Below are 24,548 nucleotides of genomic sequence, written 5' to 3' on the forward strand. Positions count from 1 at the left end.
AAGAGCAATGCAAAAACACTTACAAAATCAGCCTCAAATGATGCCCACCCGCCGCTCCCCAAGTGGTGCGAGCTCCCTACCTCTACTCGCGCTTTGGTTGCCTCCTTTTGTTGCTTCCACTTGTCAGGATTCTCGCGTGCTGCTCGCTTTGCATTCTTCCAATCTTCTTTGTCCAGCCAATCTGTTCTATTCCAAACATGATTTATTGCTTTTTGTACTTCATAACACTTGTGCTTGCAGCCTTCGCGCATTCGAACCTTCATCAAGTCTTCATTGAAGCGCTCATCCCAACTTGACACGGGAAACTCATCATGCAGCATGCTGATGACTCTGTCTTTTAATTCACTTGGCACTTCACTCCAGGTGTTTATGTAGTGTCTAAACACCTGAGAGAAAAAATTGTGCATGTGCGAGATCACCTTCTTGCCTTCATCATCCAAGATGATGCCGCTGCTGATGTCGATCGAGTACAGCAAGCCCTCTTGCCTGTGACGCGTGAACCTGGATGTCTTGGTAGGGGTCTCTAGCGGCGTCTCAATGGGGGTACGGACGTCAAGTGTCTCCACTGGAGTCTGGGCCCCGAAGCAAGGAGTGTCGACTGGGGTGACTCCCGGAGGAGTACCAGGAACGGTTGATAGCCACGCAAAACCTGGCGTAGATGGCGATGCCGTGGCTGGTGTGGGAGCGGGCAAAGAAGTGGAAGGTAAGGAGCCTTGTCGAACACTAGGTGGTGTCGAGGCTTCGATGGAGGCATCCCCATAGCAATCGCTGCCGCCACCACTAGAGTGTCGGTGCCTAGACAAGTGTGAAGATCGTCTTGTCGACACCGAAGCTTTGGAGCACTAAATGCTTCGAAACAGCGGGAGCCGCTGAAGGAGTGGAATGACATGATGATGCTTCAGAGCGATGATGGTCATCGTACCACCTCCTCTGATGGGATGACAAAGAAGAAAGAAACTCATCATCATACCTGCATTAAACACACAAACATTTAATCTTAATATTGAATGGAGAAGAAAACATGGACAAATTATAATCTATACTTTAGATAATAGGGAGAGGAATTCCTGTGTAGATAGATAGAGAGAGAGAGAGAGGGATTCCTGTGTAGGGAGATTCCTATGAAGTTCTTGTGAATTTGTTCTTCGTGTTCATTCTATGTATCTTATAAAAGGATGAAACTTGTACTACGATGGAGACTGAGGCTGCAATCACAAAGGAGGTGATCCGTCTCTGCTCATAAATGTTGCTCGTCCCTCCACCACCTCCTTCACGATTGTAGCCTCAGTCTCCATCGCACTCAGAGCGCGGTGCTGCATCGATGTATCAGACTTTCATGACACACCAAGGAGTGTCCCTGCTTGTGAGAACATACCTGGAGTGGTAGCAATGATGATTAAACACAATTTGAATTTCTCAAGTATAGCATATAGATAAGAATGGACAAAAAGCCACGTGAATACAATATATATTATAAAACAGAGCAAAATTGTTAAAATACAATGTTTATGGCTTTGAGAGGTCTCTCTCTCATCCTCGCATAGCTCAGCATAGCTCCCTATGTCTATATAGAGGTCTCCATTTAGGCAAATGTCCGTCGTTTCATTTTGTAGATCCTCTACATGCACCCCATAGAGAGTAGCAGCTTGATGCTTGTCTGGCACCACCTCAGCGGCTTCTGACTGAGCATCTTGTTTGATCTCCTCCATTGATGCTACTAAGATTGGCACATGGTAAACCTCATACGTCTGTGCACTATGAGGGGCTACCTCTATGACGTACCACCAATTTGACGCAGACTTTGTAGGATGAAATATCACCTACCAGAGCCACATAACTTACATGAGAGCTTCCAAGCATATAACTTATAAAATTGGATGTTAACTATTTACAGACTTACTTGTTCACAATGCTCGGGTAGTACAAAAGTGTCTCTTAGACGGTCCATTTTTGAGTTGACACTATGAAAATCTCCAAGTGTTTACCGCACTGTTTTACCGTGTTTTGTAGAGAGAAGGTGTAAATTCAATGAGAGAAACAAGAGAGAGGAGGGCGGGGGGGTTTTTTTTTGTGTTTAAAGTATTACCACGACTGTATTCGCTATTATTATCGGTATTATTACCGCGATTATTACCGCGTCCATTGCCGGCGTTATATCCGCTGCCCAAATTTAGCGCCTAAACTTTCAAATTTTGGATTAACTCCCCCCTTCCCCCTCCCCCCCCCCCCCCCCCCCTCAAATTTTGATGTTTCCCTCCTCTCAATAAAAATTAAAGAGTATTTTATATAATTTCCAATTATAAAAATGAAGAGAAAGAAAGAGAGAGAGAGAAAGAGAAAGAGGGTGGAGAAGGAGGCGGGGGATATAAGGCCCGGTCCAGACGCTACGGCGGAAATGCTTTCCACAAGGTCGTTTAAGTTGCGTGGCAAAAGCCTATTTGCTGCAGTAGATATTACCTTCCTCTGGGCATGCCATTTTTCTCCCCCCCCCCCCCCCCCCCCCCCCCCCCCCTTGGAAGAGCTGCTAGCCTCTCTCCACCTCTCTCTATTTTTCGCTCTTCTTCCTCCAACATCATTTAGACGAGGAGACAATAGACCTGCAGAAAGTCTATCTTCCTCCAGCCTCATCTGAACCCAGCCTAAGATTACCCTTGTTTACAACTAAAATATCATTTTCAATTGATTAACATAATTGAGCATATTCTCAAATCTAAAGAGAGAAAGAGGAGAGAGAGAGGTGAATGGATTACACGATCAAAAGATTTCATAACTACAAAATGTTTATGAATCATCTTCCAAAATATCTCTACATGAAGCATCATCCAATTCTAAGCCCATGGCTCCTAAATCAATAAAGAGAGAAACAAAATTGTCTTTTGTGGATGCATCGCGATTCGCCAGCTTCATCATCTTCGAGTTCGTCATTCTCCATCTCATCATCTTCATCATCATGACAATCATCCTCACTAAGACTTGTTGCTGCCGGACTTCGACCTCCCTCTCCTCTGTTTCCACCTCATCCAAAGTCGGAGGTGGAAGAGGGTCGAAGATAGTCTCCACTTCATTAGTGGAAAAAATGGTTCTCCCCCAAGGTGTTACTTGAATTACGAACCAAAGTTTTGATTGGTGTATTGCTGGGATATAGATGACCTATAAAATAGAAGCTCAAAGTGAGTAACATTGGTATAACTAATGATACAACAAGTAAATAAGAATAAAAAAGGTACATGTCACTCACCTGCTCACAATTGCACGGTAAATCTAAATTGTCATACCTCCCTTTGTGATGCACACTAGAATCCACCATGTAGAGGCCATTCTCATGTCGTCTAGACACATTTGCAAACCACTTGCACTCGAAGATGAAGCTATGAAAGGTTCTAAAATTAACCTTTAGTATCCTTTCAGTAGTTCCACAGTACCTAGCTTCATCACCGTTTGTGTCAAAGTTGCCCATGATGGCACAATCCATGGTGGTTCTACGCTCGTCAATGTGGCGCGTATGAAAGTGACGACCCTTTTGACCACATAGAGTTAAAGGAAAGGCACTACAAAATAGAAAAATATATTAATTTATCAAAATACATATTAAAGATAATTTCAACAAATAGCGAGACAATATGGTTTACGTATATGAGTACTCTACCTTTGGTACGCAGCCTCGTGCATACTCCCATTCTTTGTTGGTGATGTCTTCTCCGCGTGCTTTTGCCTCGGTCATTCTCTCATGAATCCACTCTGCACTAATGAGATCTAGGAAACATGCAAGGTGTCTAGGCACTGGGGGTGCCCTCCTTCCTCCATGTGCTTGTTTCCATGCTTCCCTCTCTTGCAAACGCCTGGACTTTGCCACTATCCACAAGTCCACCCACTTGGTCATAATCTTTGCATTGAGAATGCAAAAGTTATCGACCACTCGGGATAGATTCATATCCATGTTAAGTAGTTTCCCCTTTCCACTTATCAAGTGTAAAGTCATCCTTGAATCTTCCTTGTCAGACCACATGCGAGGTATTGAAGGATCAACTTGTGCCAAATACTGATATGTAAACAAATGCCTCTTGAACAATCCACCCTTCGGCCATACATGCCTCTGGTTGAGACCATAGCTGCACAAAATCTTTGAGAGTCTTTAAAAACCTCTCTAAGAAGAACATCCATTGTGCGTGTACTACTCCACATATAGCTATCTCCTCCACCATGTGAACCAATAGGTGAATTTGACTAAGAAGGACAATCGAGGAAATGCATCCTCAATGGCACACACAGTTTTTGTTGCAAGTGTTTGAGCAGCAGGGATAGCATCTATTTCGATTTCCTTGGAGCTCACAAATCTACAAGAAAACACACAAGGATACACTAAGTGCTAGTTGAAAAAAGGTGTAGTCGAGTGGAGTCTTATGGTGTACCTTACTAGCTCTCCTAATTTGAAAATAGCGTCCTTGACGTTCTTGTCCTGACATATACACATACTCACCGACAGAATGAACTACAATGTAAATCAGGAAAAGGAAAAGTGAGTGATATTCATACACAAACTATAGATAGAATAGGGAGTATGAAGAATACCTGAAGCATCTTGTGTAAATTGTGGGACTTCAACCCATACAATTGAACGCTTCCACCCTTCTTTGCTTTTGTGAAAGCTCCCTTTAGCAACCTCATGTATCCTGTTGGTGTGCAAATAGAGGCAATGGTACCCTTCACCTTGTCTAATTCTTCTTTTGCTAACATCCATGGTGCTTTAGGAAGCACAATCTTTCCATTTGGGGCACGCCGTGGAGTGGCAGAGGCGGGGAGATGTTTTAAAAGCCTTAAATCCTCCCTCACAGCCAAAGAGTCCTTCTTGCCAATAATGTGGTCCCATAGTGTTTGGGCTACATTCTTGAATATATGCATGGGATCCAAGAGGTGTTGTATTTTTAAGTCCTTCCAATATAGAAGCCTTAAAAATATGGAAAACCTCGAGATACCTTTTGGTGGAGAACACGGAGCCGGATTGTTGTTGTGATGTTCCTCCCAAATGGTTGCCCAATCTACCATTGTGAGCTTTAGAGGAGCCTTCCCATTTGTTGGAGCCTTGTGTTTGCTATGACCTTGGGGTAAGAAATGATGGTTGTTTGGATAGATTACCTTGCGCAAAGAATCTGGCCTCTCCGTCACCAACGATGGCCCGCAAGTAGGACATGCATTGTGGCTTAATGTGGACAACCCTGCATACATATCATATGGTTAGAGAGATGAGTGAACTAAAGTGAGCTAAAGGGAGCTAAAGGAAGAGAGAGAAAGAGAGATAGAGGACAAGGGGTTACCAAAAATCTCTCCAAGCCCAAGATAGTAGTCGTGCATAGTCTACATAAGGATTCCCCTCACTTGAGCCTCTCTCCCCCCCTTTGCAAGTGAGTCATTGACAATAGGAATGCATCTTCATAACTCCTCCAACTCCTTGATGAGGGGCTTGAGGTAAATATCAATATTTGACACTTTGTACTTCCCTGGAACAAGCAAGGAAAGAAGTATATTGCCCTTCTTGGTTGTCTCCCATGGTGGAATATTGTAGTTGACGATCACCACAGGCCAAGTGATCCATGAAGTAGACTTAGTGCCGAAGGGGTTGACACCATCACTTTCTAACCCAAGCCTCAAGTGTCAAGGATCCAACCCAAACTCTAGCCATTGAGTTTCGATGTGCCTCCGTGCAGGTGAATCAGCAGGGACACGCATCATTCCATCATTTGAGCGATGGTTTGTGTGCCAGGCGAGAAGCTCCACGATAGACCTGCTTTTAAACATGTGTTGGATGCGAGGAATTAATGGAAAATGTCTTAATACCTTGCGAGGTAGGTGTGTCCCGCTCACACCTGTTTTGTATCGTGCCTCTCCGCACACGTGACATGAGGTAGCATGTGCATGCTCATTGCGGTATAGCATGCAATCGTTGACGCGTGCATGGATGCGCTCATACTCCGTTCCAAGTGCAATTACATACAATCTAGCTCGTCGATGATCTGGAGGCATGTGGTAATTCCTAGAAGACAATACCATAAAGAGAGAGGGAGAGAGTATATAAAAACCACATTCTATACTTACTGAAGAAGTGCATCGACACTTGCATTACCCCAACCGAATTTTGCTTGCAAGTTGAGTACTTCCAACGATGCTCGGAGCACCGAGTACTGTGCACCGTCGTAAAGAGGTATTCGGGCACTCGTCATCAATCTATCCTCCGTTTTGGCAGTCCGTTTAGTGCAGGGCTGACAATCTTCTTCGCACACGTCACGCTCATGAGCTAGTAACTCATCACACATGTCAAACATGTACTCATCCTCTACCTCAAAGTGTGAAGAAGATGCCATAGGAACTGCCGACGTAGAGCCAATGGCAGGATCACCATGCGCTGCATCCAAATCCCCCAGTCGCTCTTGCCTCTGCCGTTTGGCCTTGCGCGCCGGTGCACCGCCACTGAGCACAGACCAATGGGACACCTCCTCAAGCGATGGGTGAGTCGTGCTATCATCTCTCCGAGCGCTTTTGCGAGGATGCCAAAGCCCTTTGTTCTCCACGTGCTCCAAAGCAATGCGCCTCAATCGAGGAATTGCCCTTTTGCACTTGGCGCAAGGACAAGGTAGTTTTTCCCTGAGCCAACGATCTCATTCTAGGCCTCTAGGAGGACCCCGATCATCCCAGTCGATGTCCTGCACACGCGAAAGGTTGTTTATTTAGTCACTAGAAAAATTACACTTAGTTCCATTAGAAAAATCACATATAGTTAAAGTCAAAGGGAATAAATGACAATGAGTGCCAACATTATTTTTTAGCTAAAAAATATTTTAAAAATTCAAATATTAAACATTTAAAAGTACTATAAAATAAAGTATCCATAAAAAATTAAAAATCTTCATCAAAAAACTCAAAAGGCTAAAAAATGAAATAATGTATACAAACCACCCCCCCCCCCCCCCTCTGCAACCTCGGATTCGCATATATCCGTTTGAAATGGCTGGCTGCGGTAATATGAGCGGTAATAGTCACCGTAATAACTGGCGCCTAAAAAAAGGAAAGAAGGCAGAGTATGCCACATTTTTGCAGCATACTGCCTTCCCTGCGTTTCTTGCTCTCCGCCATCACTCACAAGCTTCCCCCTCCTCCTCTCCCCCACTTCCCATCTCTCTCTCCTTCAACAAGCGTCCCCTCCCCATCCCCCCCACCTCTCCCTTCCCCTCCTCTCTCCTTCTCCAAGCTTCTTAAGTTTCGTCGAAGAGGATTTCGTGCAAGTTTCGTCAAGGGGGTATTCCACTATCTTCTTTGGACGCTCAACCTATTCGAAGCTCATCCGCGCTACAAAGACGAGGTAAACACAAAATCACATCCTCCCTCTTCCCCTTTTGTTTTCTACTACTACTACTACTACACACACACACACACACACACACACACACACACAACACATACACACACACACACACACACATAAATTAAAAAAATAGAAAAAATAGAGAATCCATTATAACATACCTCATTCATTAGAAAACGGTTGTTTTGCACGGCTTGTTTGAAATGGTTGTTTTCCTAGCACGTTTGCAAATGGTTGCTTTGCTACGCATATTCGAAAATGATTGATTTATCACACACGTTTTGGAAATGATTGTTTGGATAGTGTTAGATGAAATAGACACACACACACACACACACACACACACACACACACACACACACACACAGAAAGAGATAAATGAATAAAGAGATAGATTTAAAGAGAGGGAGAGAAATAGATAAAGAGAGAGAGAGGTAGAGAAATGTTAGATAAAGAGAGGTAAATGTTAAATAGAGAGAGAGAAATAGATAAAGAAGGAGAGAAAATGTTAGATAGAGAGAGAATTAAAGAGAGGGAGGGAAACAGATAAAGAGAGTGAGAGAGAAAGAGGGATAGAGGGAGATAAATAAAGAGAGAGAATTAATGAGAGAGAGAGAGGGGGGGAAATAGGAAGATTTAAAGGTAGAGGTAGAGGTAGAGGTAGAGAGAGAGAGAGAGGGAGAGATAGAGAGAAATAGGGATAGGGAAAGAGAGAGAGTAGAGGTAGAGATAGAGAGAGATAGAGGGAAAGAGGGAGAAAGAGAGGTAGCGGTGGAGATAGAGAGAGATAGAGGGAGAGAGGGAGAGAGGGAAAGAGGGAAAGAGGGAGAGATAGAGTGAGAGAGGGAAAGAGGGAGAGAAAGAAAGAGATAGAGGGAAATAGGGATAGGGAAAGAGAGAGAGAGAGAGAGAGAGAGAGAGAGAGAAAGAGAGAGAGAGAGAGGGAGAGAGAAAGAGAGAGATAGAGGGAAAGAGGTAGGGAAAGAGAGAGAGGGGGAGAAATAAAGAGAGAGATGAAGGGAGAGTAGATAGAGAGGCAGAGAAAGAAAGAGAGATAGATAAAGAGAGGGAGAGATAGAGTGAGAGAGGGAAAGAGGGAGATAGAGGGAAATAGGGATAGGGAAAGAGGGAGAGAAAGAAAGAGAGAGATAGAAAAAGAGAGTGAAAGAGGGAGAGAAGAGAGAGATGGAAAGAGGTAGGGAAAGAGAGAGAGAGAGGGAGAGAAAGAAAGAGAGAGATGGAGGGAGAGTAGATAGAGAGGGAGAGAAAGAAAGAGAGATAGATAAAGAGAGGGAGAGATAGAGTGAGAGAGGGAAAGAGGGAGAGAATGTAAGAACTAGGGAAAGCTAGACTTGAGATCCTCCTCCCAACCCCCCATTATATAGGCGGGCTCCTAGCCCCTTGCCCTACACGGATCCCTTGTCCACACTGTCTAGCCCGGCCCCTAGCCGAAGTCCATGACCATCCTAGTCCTTAGGTTTGGGCCTTGCCCCTACAGAACCCTTGTCCTGACATTACTCCCCCCTTAAGAAGAGTTTTCATCCTCGAAAACAAAAGTGGGTAACTTCTTCTTAAGAACACTAATGTTTTCCCAAGTGGCACCTTCTTCAGGTCGGTCTTTCCACTTGATTAAGGCTTGTTGTCATACGTGATGACGTGTACGCAACTCATGATAATCCGAAACACGTTCAGGTTCATGCGGTAATGTAGGAGGTTCAATGTAATCAACCAAAACTTGTTGGTCAATGACATTGTCGTCCCCATGTAACCGCTTTCGTAGACGGCTTACATGAAACACCGGATGAATGCGAGAACGTGAAGGTAGTAATAGTTTGTAGGCACGATCACCAACTTGCTTGAGTATTTGAAAGGCCCACAATATCGGAGAGATAATTTAGGTGTCTCTCCAGTTTTCTGACTTTTTGAATGTTCTGGCACACGTAAAAATACTTCCTCCCCTTCTTTGAAGGTAACTTGCCGACGTTTCTCATCAGCATATTTCTTATACCGATCCTGTGCTTTTTGCCGGACATTCTGACGAGCAAGTTTTAGCATATCCATGTGGTCTTGGAGAAAATCCTTAACCTGTTGGAGTTTTTCGGTTGCCAACCCCACCGTAACTGGTGACCTAGGTTGAAACCCGTACATGAGCATGAAAGGACTAAAACCTATTGTGACATGCTTAGCATTGTTGTAGGCAAACTCAAGAATAGGTTAGTATTCTTCCTAATCTGACTATTTTTTTGCTGACGTATGCTCTTAGCATATCCTCTAGCACCTGTTTAACCCGTTCCATTTGACCATCCGTTTCTGGATGATCAGCTGTACTGAGGTTTAGTTGTGTGCCCAATCATTTAAATACAGCTCTCCAAAAGTGGCTGTTAAACTTGGGATCACGGTCACTAACAATGATGCTTGGCAAACCATACAATTTGTATAGATTGTCCACAATCTATACAATTTGTATAGATTGTCCACAAATAACTTGGCTAGTTCCGGTGTCTTAACCGTTGATTTGGTCAAAATAAACTTACATAGTTTACCTATCTACGACCACCCATACTGAGTCATGACCTCGTATAGTGGTTGGTAAACCTTCAATAAAATCCATAGAGATACTTTCCCATTTTCCATTGGGAATCTCCAAAGGATGTAAGAATCCTCCTGCTTTCAGATGCTCTGCCTTATTAACTTGACATTTTTGGCAATGCAAGACATAAGCTTGAACAAAGCAATGTAGATTTGGCTAGTAAAATTGTCGCCGTACAAGAGAATAAGTTTTTCTAATCCCCGGGTGCCTTGCACTTGGACTATCATGAAATTCATAAAGAATTTGGCACCGAATGTCTGTGTCCGTCGGTACACAAACTCTCCCCTTGTGGAGTAGGTACCCATTATCGATGGTAAAATGCTTCCATCGCTGTAGTTCATCACTTGATAAAGGAGAACTAGGTGTGGAGGTTAACTGTATACTACCTTGATTGGAGTGATAAGGATCCCTCTTTTGAACATGGCTCCACACTTTGGAATATGCTTCATCTTACTCATATTTGCCCTTGAGAGAATCTAAAAATTCACTACGAAGTTCCGTGAACAAGAGCGAATTGATCTCTGGCATTCGACTTAGAGCGTCTGCCACTACATTGTATCGGCCTTTGCGATACCTTAATTTGGCGTCATATTCGTGAAGGATCTCGCCCACCTGGCTTTTTGACCCTTTAAATCTATTTGTTGTGTAAACCATTTGATGCTTTCATGGTCACACACAATCTCGAACTGAGCACCATACAGATAATGCCGCCATGTCTTTAAGGCGGACACTATTGCATAGAGTTTGCGTTCGTAAGCAGAATAGTTCTGTTGAGCTGCATCAAGATTCTTACTTTCAAATGCAATCGGCCATCCGTCTTGTAATTCGACTGCTCCAATAGCACGATCACTGGCATCCGTTTCCAAAATGAATGGTTTCAAAGGATCTACAATAGCCAATATAGGAGCTGTAGCTAATGCATCCTTGAGCGTATCGTAACTGTGCTGTTGAGCGGATCCCCACTCAAAAGCTTTACCTTTGCCTTTTAGTTGATCCGTCATAGGAACAACAATTTGAGCATAGTTTTTAATGCACCTTCGGTAAAAACCTGCAAATCATAAAAATATCTATAATTCTTTCAGATTTTTAGGAGGTGGCCATTTCCTAATGGTATCCACTTTGGATTGATCCATGTATAGGCCGTTAGCAGAAATAATATGCCCTAAATAATGAATTTCATCTTTGAGAAAATCACATTTAGATTCCTTGTCATATAACTTGTTTGTGTGTAACAACTCAAATACCTGCCTGAGATATTGTAAGTGTTCTTCTTCAGAAGCACTATAAACTAGAAAGCCATCGAGGAAAACAATGACAAATTTGCCCAAATATGGCTTCAAGACACTATCCATAAGTGTCATTAATGTTGCGGGCGCATTGGTTAACCCAAAGGGCATCACCAAAAACTCGTAGTGTCCAAACCGTGTTCAGAATGCAGTCTTAGGTATATCAGCAAGCCGAATACGACTTGGTGATATGCTGACCGCAAGTCGATTTTTGTAAAAATTCAAGCATGAGTTAGCTTATCAAATAACTCATCTACTCTTGGCAATGGGTATTTGTTCTTAACTGTAACCGCATTTAAGACCCGATACTCTACGCACATGTGCATAATTTCGTCCTTTTTCTTCACTAAAAGGATAGGCGAAGCCCATGGTGAAGAATTGGGTTGTATAAACCCTCTGGTAAGGTAGCCAGCAAGCTGATGTTCCACCTCAGCAACCTTTGAGTAACTCATACGGTAAGGTGATTTACTAACAAGTTTACAGCGTGCAGCCACGTCAATGCTATGTTGTATTGAGCGTGTCGGCGGTAATACTCATTAGGTGAAATTTGGACTCACAAAGGGTCCCTTTAAGGAGTTTGACTTTACCTCTCTCTACCAAAACGAGTGCATGGATAAATGTTTGCAAACAAACTCCAAAGTTGGCGGAGGTTCGACAGTTAGAATGTCCTCTTCAAGCTCTATCTATACTGATATATAGCACGCCATGAGATTCTTCATATTTTAGAAGATTCTTTTTTTGATTCACCTATGATGTGACAACTCTATCGGAATCTAAGTGAATCAAAAAAAGAATCTTCTAAAATATAAAGAATCTCATGGCGTGCTATATATCAGTAGATAGAGCTTGAAGAGGACATTCTAACTATCAAACCTCCGCCAACTTTGGAGTTTGTTTGAAAAACTTTATCCATGCGCCCGTTTTGGTAGAGAGAGATAAAGTCAAACTCCTTAAAGGGCCCCTTTGTGAGTCCAAATTTCACCTAATGGATGGAAAATCATTAGGAAATACATCTTGAAATTCCTTTAATAATTTTTGTAATTGACTAGCACGTTTTCTTGTGTAGAATTAGCAATTGGTGGAATAGAGGAGAGAGAAGCATGCGGCGTTGAGGAATGTTTAACAGACTCAATGTTAGAAATAAAATGAGACAGTGAGTAACAAAAGAAAACCTGTTCTATTTCATTATCAGAAACGAGCTGCATAAGCTCAGTAGTACAAATCAGTGGTGATAAAGGTATATCCTTTTCTCCTAGCAACAACACATGTGCGCCATGGGATTCAAACATCAAGCTGTTGTGCTCATAGCTACGCTTCAGTGATGGTCCTAGGCTATGCAACCACTCCCTACCAAGAACCACATCAACCCTTTCCATGTTCATAACCTGAAAATCCAAACAAGTAGAGTACCCTTGTACTTCCAATGGAACAGCTCGGAATTGAGTATCCCATATTTCAGTATCATGTCCATTCATCATTGCTACCTTGTAGCGGTGGGTACTCGCAATTTGAGGTAATTTGAGCTTTTTCATCAATCCATAATTGATGTGAGTAGCACCGTCATCTACCAAGATGCGCACCTTGTGCCCTTGCAGATATCCATGCATACGTACTAACTCATGTGGTCCAAAGGTTTGTTGCCACATGGAAGCTGTGAGACAACATTCATGCACCACCTCAGTGTGTGTTACTTTCACTGTGGAGAATTTTGAGGAAGACTCAAGAGGTAGTAGTTGCACCGTGTGCACTGCTTTCTCCTTCCCTTGAGTAGCAGATTTCCCCTTGGGACAAACCTTTTTGACATGACCTCTTCCCAAACATTGAAAACATAACTTCTCTTTCTTGGCTTTATCAAAATCCTTAGGAGAGAGAGGACCCCTGGACCCCTTTGGTTTTTAAGATGCATCTGAATTAGCAACTAGAAATTTTCTTTTATTCTGCCCGTACTGAGTGCGTGTATTACCATGTATACTAGCATGCACGTTACTATTATGTGTTTTCTTCTCATCAGGCTCATCATGAATATGTGCTTTCACTATGGCTTCCTCAAGTGTTTTAGGGTCTTGGGTCTTGACATACTTCTTAAGCTCCGGTGTCAGATCTCGTATCTAAATTAGCAACTAGAAATTTTCTTTCATTGTGCCCGTACGGAGTGCATGTATTACCATGTATTTTAGCAGGCACGTTACTATTATGTGTTTTCTTCTCATCAGGGTCATCATGAATATGTGCTTTCACTATGGCTTCCTTAAGTGTTTTAGGGTCTTGGGCCTTGAAATACTTCTTAAGCTCCAGTGTAAGACCTTGTATGAACCCTCATACTTGTTGAAAGGTATTCAAGCCTTCCAACTTGAGGATAACGTCCCGATAGTGAGAGATATATTCAAGGAGTGATGGGTATTGGCGCATGGAAAATGTGTCCCAAGCCGTCCAATTCCGATCGGCCTCGTTTGTAGGCAAAATTCCTTGCTAAACATTGCTTCAAAGGCTTCCCAACTCTGTGGTATGATGTTCTTCTCCTTGAGAGACATTTACCATTTGTAGGCCTTGCCTTCCATAGTTAAGCTCGTTTGTAGAGCTCTCACTGCATCCGGAGTACACCATAAGGCGTGAATTCTATCCCATTTGCTGAGAAAGATGTTCACTGCATCCTTATTGCGGTCTTGGTATTCGCCCTTAAAGGCTGGTGGTTTAAAGTTCTTTAACAAGTCATCCACCTCTTTGGCAGTGAGAGTATGCAACGTATCATTAATTGGGCCTTTCCCTTGTGTTCCAACGTGCTCATGCATGTGGGTGTCAGCAGGACTCTTAAGACTGTTAATGCATTAATTGAATTACTAATGTGGAAAGTTTGGTAACATATTCATTTAAGGATTTAAAATTTTCATCCATGACTGTCATGCATGTCTGAAGTGCACGAAATTATTGAATATCGAGCAATTCGTAAGTATCTTCTCCTGTCATAGCATTGCGGGTACTCTTCTTGAGAGGATCCGTGGCCAGGATCAGGAGTACTTTGCTCAAAATCAAATGTCATATTTATTAAGTATGGAGCTTGATTTACCCTTGTAATTTTCTGTGGTAAAAGAGCACATTTGTAAGGCCCCCATTATGAGGAGAAGCCATCGTGCGTGAACGTAAATCACTCATCGGAAACCAAAATTTTCACAGTTAAAAACCAGGGGCAACTTTAGGGGCCTCGGGGGCGGAAGCCACCGATACTTTTTTTTTTCCCTCACCAGAATATTCCTTTTCGCCGGAATATTATGGCCGGACGGCGGTCGGAAAGTGGTCGGAAAACAACCGCCGGTGGCCGGTGGTCGGAAGTCAATGGCCGATGGCCGAATTCAAAAGCGGACTTGTCTTCTCAAGGGCGGCCACACATGGGCGGATTAGAGGATCCGATTTGGACTTATCTACACAAGGGCGGCTACACATGGCTGCCTCTCATGAGAGAGGGCAGCCCTTTTGGCCTATAAAAGGAGGCCATTTCTACACACATTTGATAGTGTAAAGTTGATGCAACAAGGTGAGTGTGAGGTGGTGAGATTGAACCAGGGCGGGAGCTCCATTAAGGGTATAATCCCTTTGTAAACTACTTCTTGTTTTGAAGTACTAAAGCCATTGGGTGGCTGCTTTTCCGTGGACGTAGCCCACATTGGGTGAACCACGTATATCGTGTGTACTCTCTCTCTCTCTCTCTCTACTCTATAATCTCGTGTATGTAAATTTGTCTCTCTCCATTAAGTAATCTACTCAATTATCTATTTAGCAGCGTCTTATTTCCTAACAACTGGTATCAGAGCAAGGTTTGCTCGTAGCTAAATTATCTCAAGGAAAGGATTCCTTGAATTGAGTGGGAGTTATGGCGGAGGAAGGGAAGCTCAAGATTGAAAAGTTCAACGGTAAAAACTACCAACATTGGAAGATGCAGATTGAAGACTATCTCTACTAGAAGGACCTCTATTTGCCACTAGGCGGTCTTGCGAAGAAGCCCACAACAATGGCAGATGAAGCATGGATTGTCCTTGATCGAAAGGCACTGGGAAAAATCCGGTTAAGCTTGGCGTCAACGATGGCCTTCAATGTTTCGGAGATGAAGACCACGGAGGACTTGATGAAGTCACTTGACGACTTCTACGAGAAACCATCGGCATCCAATAAGGTAGTTCTTATGAAGCGCTTGTTCAATTTAAAGATGGCAGAGAATGGTTCAGTTGCAGAACACCTAAATGACTTTAACACAAACATAAGTCAACTTCGATCGGTGAAAATCAATTTCGATGACGAAGTGCGAGCTCTCCTTATACTATCTTCTCTACCGGATAGTTGGGACAGCCTTGTGATGGCTGTAAGTAATTCTATTTTTGGCACAAATACTCTTAAGTTTGATGATGTTGTGGGTGTTCTCCTAAGCGAGGAAATACGAAGGAGAAGCACAGGAGAATCATCAAGTGTTGCATTGTCACTGGAAACAAGAGGAAGGTCTAAGGAGAGGTTCAAAAACCAAAAGGGTCGTGATCGCTCAAGACGGAGCAAGTCATGCACAAAGCCAGTTCTTGAATGTTGGAACTGCAGCAAGAAGGCCCACGTCAAGAAGGATTGTTGGTCCAAGAAGAAGAAGGAGACAGAGTCTCAAGACAACAAGCCAACATCAGAGGCCAATGTGGTAGGTAAAGTAGAGCAAGATGCTCTAATTCTCTCATTAGAGAATGTGTCTAATTCCTGGATAGTAGATTTCGGGGCTTCATTCCATGCGACACCACACAAGCAACATTTCCAAGACTACACCAAAGGTAATTTTGGGTATGTATACTTGGGAGATGATGAAGCTTGTGAGATTGTCGGCAAAGGTATAGTTTCTATCAAAACTGCTAACGGAAATGAATGGAAGCTTAAAGATGTTAGGCATGTTCCTTCTCTTCGCAAAAATTTAATCTCTACAGGACAATTGGACGATGAAGGTCACAACATTGCATTCGGAAACAAACGGTGGAAGATCTCAAAGGGATCTTTGGTGGTTGCCAAGGGAGAAAAGGTTGGTACACTTTACTTGTGTACTGTTAGCACGCAACCTTCAGCTTGTGCAGCAACTACAGAAGTTGACAGTCCAGTGTGGCACTACCGGCTTGGGCATATGAGTGCCAAAGGAATGCAAATCCTTCAAAAAAAGAAGCTTCTACCAGGTTTGAAAGAAGTGGACTTAGAGTTCTGTGAAGATTGTGTTTATGGTAAACAAAAGAGGCTAAATTTTCAAAAATCAGGAAATGAAAGAAAAAATAAAAAACTTGAGTTGGTTCATTCTGATGTTTGGGGTCCTGCAAGTACACCATCACTTGGTGGCTCATTGTACTATGTAACATTCATAGACGATGCAACTAGAAAAAAATGGGTGTATGTCATGAAGAATAAATCCGATGTATTTTCCATATTTCAAAGGTGGAAATCCTTTGTGGAGAATGAAACAAGTATCAAGGTTAAATGCCTCAGATCCGACAATGGAGGTGAATATTGTAGCCAAGCTTTTGTGCTAGCAATGGCATTCGGAGGCAAAGGACAACCCCAAGGACACCTCAGCAAAATGGTATTTCAGAAAGGATGAAAAGGACAAACATGGAGCGAGCACGAAGCATGCGGCTACATGCAGGCCTACCGCTTGAGCTTTGGGCGGAAGCTGTAAGTACGTCCGTGTAGTTAATCAATCGGTCACCCTCAACGGCATTGGATGGGAGAGTTCCAGAAGAGGCATGGACAGGTAAACTGGTGAATTATGCATTTTCAAAGTGTTTGGGTGTGAGGCTTTCATGCACATAGATAGAAGCCTAAGATCAAAGCTAGATGCAAAGTCTAAAAAGTGTTTCTTCATTGGCTATGGAGAAGGTGACTTTGGGTATCGCCTATGGAATCCTGGAGATGGTAAAATCTTAAGGAGTAGGGATGTAATTTTTAACGAACAAAATATGTACAAAGATTACTTGGAAAGAAAACAAACAAAAGAAACAGGTGATGAGTACATGGAGCTTGAGGACGGTGAAGACTCAAGGACTGCAAACGGTGACAATGTGCAACAACATCAACCAAATGAGGATCCTTAACCTATTCCCCAAAGATCTACAAGAGCAAGTAGACCTCCAGAAAGGTTTGTTCCGTCCTTCAACCATCTCTTGATCTCAGATTCTGGAGAGCCGGAATCATACGAAGAAGCTATGCAACATGAATCCAAAGAAGAATGGACGAAGAGCATGCAAGTGGATATGGACTCACTACATCGCAACCAAACATGGGAGTTGGTTGAGTTGCCTAAAGGTAAACGGGCACTTCAAAACAAATGGGTGTACAGGGTGAAGGAAGAAAAGGTACAAGTCTAGGCTTGTGGTAAAAGTTTTTTCTCAAAAGAAAGGTATTGACTTCAATGAAATATTTTCGCCTGTTGTAAAAATGAACTCAATTAGGCTTGTCTTAAGCCTTGTGGCTGCTCATGATCTAAATCTCTAGCAAATGGATGTAAATATGGCATTCCCTCATGGTGACTTAGAGGAGGAAATCTACATGCTTCAACCAAAGGGGTATGATGTAAAAGGTAAGGAGAAAATGGTTTGCAGATTAAAGAAGAGCTTGTATGGTTTAAAGCAAGCATCAAGACAATGGTACTTGAAGTTTGATCGATGGATGTTGGATCATGGATTCACAAGATGCAACTCGGATCACTGCGTCTACACAAAGAATTTGGGAGATGGGAAATTTATCATCCTAATGTTGTATGTTGATGACATGTTGATTGCAAGTGCTAACATACAGGACATCAAAGACCTAAAAGAGGAATTGTCTAAATCTTTTTCAATGAAAGATTTAGGTGCTGCAAAGAGGATACTTGGTATAAAAATATCAAGGGACGGGACGAAGAAGACAATAAAGCTATCTCAAGAAGATTACATCAAGAAGGTACTAGAAAGGTTTGCAATGCAAAATGCAAAACCAGTTTCTACACCTTTGGCTGGTCACTTTAAACTAACAAGGATATGTGTCCAAAGACACAAGAGGAGATAGCCTATATGTCTAAAGCTCCATATGCTGCAGCGATAGGTTCTCTAATGTATGCTATGGTCTGGACAAGGCCAGACATTGCACATGCAGTGGGAGTTGTGAGTAGGTTCATGGACAACCAAGGTAAAGAGCATTGGCAAGCTGTGAAGTGGATACTTAGGTATCTAAAAGGGACAACAACAAATGCTTTGTATTTTGGAGGAATTGATATTTTTCTAGAAGGGTATGCTAATGCAGATATGGCAGGTAACAAAGATACTCGAAGGAGCACTACTGGCTATGTGTTCACCGTTGGAGGCACAGCAGTAAGCTGGGCTTCAAAGCTGCAGAAAGTGGTCTCAGTTTCTACCACGGAAGCAGAGTATGTAGCAATGACGGAGGCAAGCAAAGAAATTCTGTGGCTTCATAGATTCTTAGAAGAGCTTGGATTCAAACAAGACAATTGTGTCTTGTACAGTGATAGCCAAAGCGCTATCCATCTTACGAAGAACTCAGCCTTTCATTCAAGGACAAAGCACATTGAGGTGAGATATCACTTCATACGCACTCTTTTGGACGAGGGACAGCTAAAGCTAGGAAAGGTGCATACAAGTAAAAATCCTGCAAACATGTTTACAAAGGTGGTCAACAAGGAGAAGTTGAGCTTTTTCTCATCTTCAATCGGCATTCAAGGATAAGAAGCCAGAATGGAAAGCAATCACAGGTTTGGTTTGGAGATCAGTCTCCAAGTGGGAGATTGTTAAGTATGGAGCCTGATTTACCCTTGTAATTTTCTGTGGTAAAAGCGCGCATTTGTAAGGCCCCCATTATGAGGAGAAGCCATCGTGCGTGAAGGTAAATCACTCACTGAAAACCAAAATTTTCACAGTCAAAAACCAGGGGAAACTTTAGGGGCCTCGGGAGTGGAAGCCTCCGAGACTTTTTTTTCCCTCGTCGGAATATTCCTTTTCGCCGGAATATTATGGCCGGACGTCGACCGAAAAGTGGTCGGAAAACAACCACCGGTGGCCTGTGGCCAGTAGTCAATGGCCGGTGGCCGGTGGCCGAATTCAAAAGCGAACTTGTCTTCTCAAGGGAGGCCACACATGGGCGGATTGGAGGGTCCGATTTGGACTTATCTACACAAGGGCGGCTACACATGGCTGCCTCTCATGAGAGAGCGCAGCCCTTTTGGCCTATAAAAGGAGGCCATTTCTACACACATTTGATAGTGTAAAGTTGATGCAACAAGGTGAGTGTGAGGTGGTGAGAGTGAACCAAGACGGGAGCTCCATTAAGGGTATAATCCCTTTGTAAACTACTTCTTGTTTTGAAGTACTAAAGCCATTGAGTGGCTGCTTTCCCGTGGACGTAGCCCACATTGGGTGAACCATGTATATTGTGTGTACTCTCTCTCTCTCTCTCTATCTCTCTCTCTCTATCTCTCTCTCTCTCTCTACTCTCTACTCTATAGTCTCGTGTATGTAAATTTGTCTCTCTCCATTAAGTAATTTACTCAATTATCTATTTAGCTGCGTCTTATTTCCTAACAATATTGATATCCGAATCCATGGCTACACAGTGCAGTGAAAGAAGTACTAAAAAAAATACATAATATTGAGAGCACTCGCCAAGTATAGGAGCCTTGCTAACTCCACTTGTGCGTTGTAGCACCTGACCGTCGAAGAAGAAACATCTTGCACAATCGGCGTAGAAAGAGAACTCCAAAAAATCGCCGTTGGCTCACAAGAGGATTGAAATCTTGTAGTGGAGATGGTTGAATTGTCACCACTTGGAAGAAGCTTGATAGTTGAAAGCTTCCGTAATCGGCGAAGAATTATGTTGCATAAACACCAATCGAAACCGTCACAAGTGTAAAAATGCAAAAATTTGGAAATTCTGCAAGGACTGAGCGGAATCGTGAGCCGTCAAGCTCAAGGGAAAGCCGACATGGCTTGATGCTTGCATCGATCAAAGGAGGTTCTTGCTTGTGACTTGCCGTTCTTGTGGGAAAGACCACCAAGAAGGGCAAAGGCTCAAAAAATCAAAATCTTTGGCCATGCCATGTGAAAAAGAAACCAAATTCTGACGATTTTTTGTGCAGGTAGCGTGAGTAGAAAATGTGGAAGGATGGGGAGGTGTGTGCGCCTTGCACAGTAGCAATTAGACCAAGCTTTCTTGGAATCCAAGCATTGAAGCCATGCCATTCCTCCCAAGCCCAAGCTTGCGCAGTTTCGTGCACCACACAGCGACATCCCAAACGGGAAACGATACCCAAAGTAGGAAAAAAGACTCCTATTTTGGGAAAAGCTCTAAAAAGAGCACGGTTCACATCTTAAAGCCCTCCTTTTAGGAGCCAAAAGTGAGAACGCCTAGAGAGAGAGTGGAAGGGAAACCTCCTAGGCCACCTAAGCTCTGATACCAGTGTAAGAACTACAGAAGCTAAACTTGAGATCCTCCTCCCAACCCCCCATTATATAGGTGGGCTCCTAGCCCCTTGCCCTAGACGGATCCCCTGTCCACACTGTCTAGCCCGGCCCTTGGCCGAAGTCCATGACCATCCTAGTCCTTAGGTTTGGGCCTTGCCCCTACAGAACCCTTGTCCTGACAGAGAAAGAAAGAGATAGAGGGAAATAGGGATAGGGAAAGAGAGAGAGTAGATAGAGAGGGTGAGAAAGAAAGAGAGAGATAGAGAGGGAGAGAGGGAGAGAAAGAAAGAGAGAGATAGAGAGGGAGAGAGGGAGAGAAAGAAAGAGAGAGATAGAGGGAGAGTAGATAGAGAGGGAAAGAGGGAGAGAAAGAGAGAGATAGAAAAAGAGAGGGAGAGAAAGAAAGAGAGGGAAAGAGGGAGAGAAAGAGAGAGAGAGAGAGAGAGAGAGAGAGAGAGAGAGAGAGAGATAGAGTGAAAGATGGAGAAAGAGAGGTAGAGGTAGAGAGAGGGAGAGAAAGAAAGAGAGAGATAGAGGGAGAGTAGATAGAGAGGGAAAGAGGGAGAGAGGGAGAGAAAGAAAGAGAGAGATAGAGAGGGAGAGAGAGAGAGAGAGAGAGAGAGAGAAAGAAAGAGAGGGAAAGAGGGAGAGAAAGAAAGAGAGAGATAGAGGGAAAGAGGGAGAAAGAGAGGTAGAGGTAGAGAGAGGGAAAGAGGGAGAGAGGGAGAGAGGGAGAGAAAGAAAGAGAAAGTGAAGGGCAGCCCATCCCCAAGCTTGTGGAGGGTGTAGGTAGAAGACAATGGGTTCCACTTGTAAAACATGATGATGTATGTTTTGCAATAACGGGATAAAGCTATTCGTGGTCCTTGGGGTCGCTTTTGTGGACGTACGCGAAGCCCAAAAAAGTGGTGCCCAAGTCCAAAGCCACCATGACCTTAGCCGAGGCCTCCATGCCTCGGCAGAAGATATCGTCCATGTTTGGCTTTTCATCTCTGAGAGTGCTTGCTTTACATGGAGGCGTAGACATGACTCTTGGATGGAGAGAGAGACAGAGTGAAAGAAATAGAATTACTTATTGCATTACATTAGAATTTTAATGTTACAATCAATTGTTCACTTAGGCTACATTTACAACCTTAACATATATATGTGTATAGATCTGTTTATGCATGTATGTAGGCACTAAGTACGAGAGCATAGCATCCAAAGGTTAGACGCTTCCTCTTGGGTATAGTCCATTTTTAATCATCGCGTTGTGGTTATTGATCCACTCACGCATGGATTACCGCAAGGTACCTTTGGTTTTACCACGGTTGAGACTGCGATGATATCTAAAGAGGTGTAGTTGACCTTTGGCACTACTAGCCTCTACTTAGGTCTACTAGTATGTGTATGTATCTACGTGTTTGTATGCTAATATATATATATCCTCAGGGAGAGAATTGTAATGTTACAATCAATTGATCACTTAGACGTTGAATTTAGGTGCAGCCAACACAAAACGATGGCTACATTTACAACCTTAACATATATATGCATGAACATTCTATTTATGCATGTATGTACGGGAAGCCCGAAAAAGTGGTGCCCAAGTCCAAAGCCACCATGACCTTAGCCAAGACCTCCATGCCTCGGCAGAAGATGTCGTCCATGTTTGGCTTCTCATCTCTGAGAGTGCTTGCTTTACATGGAGGCGCAGACATGACTCTGGGATGGAGAGAGAGAGATAGAGAGAGAGAAATAGAATTACTTATTGCATTACATTAGAATTGTAATGTTACGATCAATTGATCACTTAGATGAATTTAGGTGCAGCCAACACAAAATGATGGCTACATTTACAACCTTAACATATATATGTGTGTACATATATATCTGTTTATGCATGTATGTAGGCACTAAGTATGGGAGCATAGCATCCGAAGGTTAGACGCCTCCTCTTGGGTATAGTCCTTTTTAATCGTGGCGTTGCAGTCATTGATCCACTCATGCATGGATTACTAAAACGTACCTTTGGTTTTACCACGGTTGAGACTGCGATGATATCTAAAGAGGTGCATTTGACCTTTGGTACTACTAGCCTCAACTTAGGTCTACTAGTATGTATATGTATCTATGTGTTTGTGTGGTAATATACTTGTGTACGTATATTTAGATTAGTGAGTAGGGTGGAAAGCTTAATCTTATATTGCTCTTTGTAATGTAGATGTCTGACGACAGATCAACTGGTGAGGAGCAGCTAGCTAGCTCTTCTTTTGGTTGGTTCACATCTTAGGTGGGCTCCCACCCAGGGTGGACATCGCCTCCAATGGACCCGAGTCTTGAGTCCGTGAGAACAAGCAAAGAAATGAATAATATTTCTACGTAGTTAACCATAAACCATGAGTGTCATAGGTTTTTTTTTTGGTTATTTGCAGGCATGTCCATCCTACACTTACCCTTCTCATATTCTTGCACCGGCCGTAGATCCTGACTTACAGCGGGCTATCTCTTTACGAGAGCAGTACCTTCGTTCGACGGAGGATTTGTTTGGCCACTACAGTCCACAACAGCTTGCGACCTACGGCATTTCTCCGTAGACTACACCATGGGGGAGTCAGGGAGGGACTCCTTACCTACAGAGCCTCGCACCGACGGCATCTCCCTCTACTCTCTCTTTCATTCGCCCTACTCCTATTCCAGCGTAGGGTCCTACTCCCTTTTGCATTGCAGGGTCCTAATCCCATGGCATCACAGGGTCCTACGCCACTCCATTCCACTCCGGCTTTGCCAGAACATCGTCGACAGACTTCCTCTGGCAGCGCACATCGACGCTCGTCTCAGGGCAGCAAGCGCTCACAGTGAGGCCCGTCTCTCGCAGCACCGGTGCGCCTCGCATCAGTGTGTGCTCCTTGAGAGAGAGAGAGAGAGAGAGAGAGAGAGAGAGAGAGAGAGAGAGAGAGAGAGAGAGAGAGAGAGAGAGAGAGAGAGAGAGAGAGAGAGAGAGAGAGAGAGAGAGAGAGAGAGAGAGAGAGAACTCTCAAGGCCTTTGCATCCAGTTTCTCTATGACTACCCTTTCCTTTCTTCCTTCGAATCTTCTTCTGATAGAATTCTCTTTCAAGAATGTAACCATCGGCTCACCCACATTGGCCAAGACTAGATGATATGCAAGCCAGAAAGGGTCTGCTTGCAATTTGATCCCCCATATAAGTATCCACTTTGCAATCCTCATTACGAGCAGATATCTTCCGCTGGACATGTTTGCTTTGCTTCTTCTCCCCTTCACCTACGGTAGCATCCGTATCCTCAGCTTCCTTCTTGCATCTCTGTTCTTCTTTCCCAAGTCCACACCATATAAGTGTTGGGTACACCACTGGTGGAAAGGTGCAACATCAAGCTAAACAATGGCAGACTTCACAAGCGTCTGCGCAGTCCTAACTAGCCCATTAATGGATGCAAAAATCTAAGATACGGGTCTTCCTAGTCGTTTCTTCTAATCCCCATTTCTTGTTACTGGATAGCTTTGTCATGCCTAGTTGCCGACCCAACTCGTATTTCCTTTTCTTGTGCCATTTCTTCTTCTTGCCTCCATTTTCCCGCCTCTTGTGCATGGAGTTGAGTGAGATACTCATCCTGTGGTTGAGCTTGGACATAACTCTTCTGTGCTCTCTCTCTCTCTCTCTCTCTCTCTCTCTCTCTCTCTCTCTCTCTCTCTCTCTCTCTCTCTCTCCCCTTTGCTTTAAGTTTCTCTCTCACGTTGTGCTTGCCATGGTGTGCCTATGACTCTCTTCTTTGCCTGCATTGCAAAGAGTTTTTGCATTCAAAACGCCACCCTATGTTCATTTCTGGTGCTCTCGGCCTTACACTTTGAACTTCTCCTTCGAAG

The 24,548-nt window shown here is 43.4% G+C and overlaps 1 pseudogene; it reads right to left on the reverse strand.

Annotated features, from left to right (window-relative positions):
* The window catches only part of LOC147438373 (small ribosomal subunit protein eS8 pseudogene), a 38,764-nt pseudogene extending 14,470 nt beyond the window's left edge, over positions 1-24,294 (reverse strand).
* Between the last annotated feature and the right edge of the window lie 254 nt (positions 24,295-24,548).

Source organism: Adiantum capillus-veneris, chromosome 17 (genome assembly GCF_014529385.1).
Source record: "Adiantum capillus-veneris isolate H3 chromosome 17, ASM1452938v2, whole genome shotgun sequence".
NCBI lineage: Eukaryota > Viridiplantae > Streptophyta > Polypodiopsida > Polypodiales > Pteridaceae > Adiantum > Adiantum capillus-veneris.